The sequence below is a fragment of the Leptonychotes weddellii genome, unplaced genomic scaffold (genome assembly GCF_054177405.1).
Source record: "Leptonychotes weddellii isolate Sample4059 unplaced genomic scaffold, ASM5417740v2 HiC_scaffold_18164, whole genome shotgun sequence".
In the NCBI taxonomy this organism is placed as follows: domain Eukaryota; kingdom Metazoa; phylum Chordata; class Mammalia; order Carnivora; family Phocidae; genus Leptonychotes; species Leptonychotes weddellii.
Window position 1 is genome coordinate 1 of NW_027766061.1, and position 3,953 is coordinate 3,953.

The 3,953-nt window shown below is 34.7% G+C and overlaps 1 long non-coding RNA gene across 1 annotated transcript; it reads right to left on the bottom strand.

The window, feature by feature from the left end:
* Positions 1–2,230: 2,230 nt before the first annotated feature.
* On the bottom strand, positions 2,231–3,636 carry LOC145718596 (uncharacterized). The gene is made up of 3 exons (XR_014141912.1): positions 3,439–3,636; positions 2,498–2,680; positions 2,231–2,387 (listed from the first exon to the last, which is right to left on the bottom strand). It is a non-coding gene; the product is annotated as an uncharacterized LOC145718596 (long non-coding RNA).
* Between the last annotated feature and the right edge of the window lie 317 nt (positions 3,637–3,953).

Genomic DNA, 3,953 nt, shown 5'->3' on the forward strand with positions numbered 1-3,953 from the left:
ATCACTAAAAAATAGGAACAGATTCTTGGAATTAGAAGTTGGGTGCTTAAAGCCACAACCTGTTTCCTGTTTATACTCTTTTTTTTAATTTTTAAATTTTTTTATTTATTTGAGAGAGAGAGTGAGAAAGAGAGAGCACAAGAGGGGGTAGGGTCAGAGGGAGAAGCAGACTCCCCGCTGAGCAGGGAGCCCGATGCGGGACTCGATCCTGGGACTCCGGGATCATGACCCGAGCCGAAGGCAGTCACTTAACCAACTGGGCCACCCAGGCACCCTCCTGTTTATACTCTTACAATCTTTGAAGAGCTATTTTATATATCAGATCACCCTATAATTCAATAATATTTTAACGCTATAATAGTAAATTTTTGCTGACTCTGAGTTAAATATAACTTTTTATATAGCTATGTATTTCAAAAATTCAATACAGATTAAAGTACTTTTTGGATTTGATAAAATATGAGTTGATGTAGGTCCTTGTTAATGATTTGTTAATGATTAACCAAAGAAGTAATGATTTTGTAATACATTGAAAAATAAAACAAAGGAGACTAATTCAAAAGACACTAGAGGCAAGAATTTATCCTATTTTTAGGGCTTGTCCACAGTGTTGAGGGAGACAAAACAAGGTGTTCAGGTGGTGGTAACTAAAGGACGATCTATAGTCAAAAGGAGTGGTGGTGGTTGTTGTCATTGTCCTATGATTGATTGGTTTCTGAAAGAAGTTCTTTGTTTATTAGGGGAAAATAAACATTCAGAGAAGAGTGAACAGCTAGACTAGCTGGAGGTACAAAATAAACACTGAGAGGAGAAAATTGGAGTAAGGTCTATTATACCTGTAAGGGGATTATGTTAAGCTGAATATAGGTAGAAGATTAACCTTTGGAAGGCAAACTCTGAGATCAGAAAAGAGTAATAATTGAAGGAAATGTTTTAGAATAAGAATGAAAGTTGAGAGTTTTCATGCCTGTTATAACCTTGGGTTTTTCCTCCCACATGAAATAAAGGGAGATCATTTGTGGAGATAGAAGGGACAAAGATGAAGTTTGGGTTTGAAGGACTGACGATACTTCTAACAGGAATGTGTTTAGCAAAAATGTAAGGATTAATAAGCACCAAAACTTTGTGATTCATTCAACAAACTCTGTATGTAATGTAATGTCTGCTGTATGTCTGCCAGTCTTTTGGTATTGGGAATACATCATGAACAAAATAGGAGTAAATCTCTGCTCTCATGGAGCGTGAGCCCAAGCCCTACCTTCTCCTTGGAACAGTTAATGCCTAGAAATCTGATGAATAAGTAAGACTAGACATCCAGGGCTCTCTTTGAATGTAGGGCTTAGGAAAACTCTAGGAAAGAACTCATTCCAAAAGAAAAATGAAAAGGGCCCTCAATATTCTCCTGGTTAGTCATAAAAGACTTGGTATCCAAAGGTCAGGAAGATTCACATACATCAGTCAGAGGGAAGTCCATCCATCAGATTTGTTTCATGGCCTAACCCTGACTGCCTCCTTTGACTGAGTTCTCCTACTGACTGAGAGGGCCTGCAGCCCACCCACCCTTCAGCACATAAACTTGTTGTTGCATTTGAAACAGATTGGGAAATTGTTAGAAACTTTGAGAGAGGCAAGATCCTATAGGAATGTAGCAAGTGGGTATGAAGTTTATTTGTTTTCCAGTGCCTGAAATCAAGAGTGTCATGTAAAAACAAAAGTGGCATTTATGCAAATATACTTCTATTTTGGCAATTAGTATTCATATTTAAATCATATGAATAACTATAAGTAAAATTTAGCTTCACACTTATAAACAATGTTAATATCAGGGACAGAAAGACTGATAAAATTCTATTGCTAATTTGTGGACACATAATGAACTATAAGCAATGTATGTCTTCATTATAATTTAAGACCTGATATTTTCTTTTTTTTTTTTAGATTTTATTTACTTATTTGAGAGAGAGAGAGCTAGAGAGGGAGAGACAGAGCATGAGCAGGGGGAGGGTCAGAGAGAGAGGGAGAAGGACCCCGGAATCATAACCTGGGTGGAAGGCAGACCCTTAACCTACTGAGCCACCCAGGTACTCCTAAGACCTGACATTTTCAAGAATATACCTAAATTTCAAATATATGTTTGCAGGTATAGTTTTTACCATAAAAATATTAAATTTCATTGACTGTCAATTTGAGAAGTTTCTTCTCACCGATGCACTGAGGAAGTGGGGTCCACTTTCCACTAATACATGTAATTGACTTGTGTCCAATCATTGTAAATTCTTCTTTGCAATTGAACTCTACTGAATCTCCATGGCGATAGGGAGGGGCAGAAGACTCAGCAACAGAGCCATAATGAAGTTCAGGTATATCTCCACACGTACTCTCCACCTCTGTGAAAATTTCACAAAGATATATTTATTTACAAAATAGAATTTATTTGTTTATATGAATACAAAGAGCATTGATATATGTTTAAATATGAATATTTTTTATACATTACCAATACACATAGGCAAGTCTGTCCATTGTCCATCAACACATTGAATTTTATTAAAACCCTTCATCAGAAATCTAGTATTGCAAACATATTCTGCCAAATCATTGTGTTCATAGATTTCTTTGTCTGTTTCTTTAACTTCCCCATTGAGGAGTTGAGGAGGTGGAGTACACCGTTTTGTTTGCTCTACAAGAGAAATACTGTGTAAATAATGGTTAAATTATCTACTTTAACAACTTAAATATCCATAAAACAGAGTGTTAAAAAATTAATTTATATAATTTATAATATAATTTATTATAGCTTTCTTAAACAATGAAGAGCGAGTGGTGTTTATACCAGAATTATGTTTCCCAGTTCTATTACTTACACTGAACTAGTGTATTGGAAGTATATTTAAGCCCAGAAAATATGTTTAATAATCTAGATATCCTAAAGATGTATGCAAACCAATTAATAAATGTGGTTGTGTAAATTATAGCGATATTCATATTCCATGGAAACATTTTATTAAAACTGTTTGAAAAAATGCCGTTGTTTGAGGCAAGCATTTGATCAAGATGTTTTAACTTTGATTAAGCCATACATGTCATTGAATTGACTGTAAGTTGCTTGAATATTGTTTAGAATCTCAGTGAAACTTGAGATAAGGCCCATGCTATACAAAGTGTCCAATATTATTGGTGGAACTGTAGGCAAAAGGAAAAATAACAAAAGAGTGTGAGACATATATGTATCTATGAATACTTCCACTACATATTTCAAGAAACAATTGGGAGATTAATTGTTTACATAAGGAAGTCTGAGGCATCTACTAACCAACACATGTCCTGGCTTAATGCACTAGATTATAGACACATTCAAAGCCAACAGAAAATTAAGAGTGAAAAAAAAAAGGTTGATATCCTAATTCTTGTTTTAGCAATTATAAGATAGATATTCACCTTTACATGTTGGAAGACTAGGGGACCATCCAAAATGGTAACACTGAACTGAATCTGGTCCAACTCTTTTAAGTCTTTGTCTGCAGGAGAATTTCAACAGGTCTCCAACTCTATATTTGTCTTTTCTGGGCTCAGGAACTAAGTATTTTTCTATTTGGGGAACCTGGCATTCTATTTCTATAAAAAAAGTCAAATAATTTAGTGAGAATATATAATTAATCATCACCAAAGTAAATTTTATATATGTCTTGTAAAAATGAGGTCCTGGGTAATGCATATACAGAAGGGCATCAGATAAATCTTTCTCCTTAAAAAATATTACATATTAGATTTTACACACCTTCTAAATTCAGAGGGACTCAGAAATATTTCTTTAAATTTTTTATTGTTATGTTAATCACCATACATTACATCATTAGTTTTTGATGTAGTGTTCCATGATTCATTGTTTGTGTATAACACCCAGTGCTCCATGCACAGTGTGCCCTCTTTAATACCCATCACCAGGCTAACCC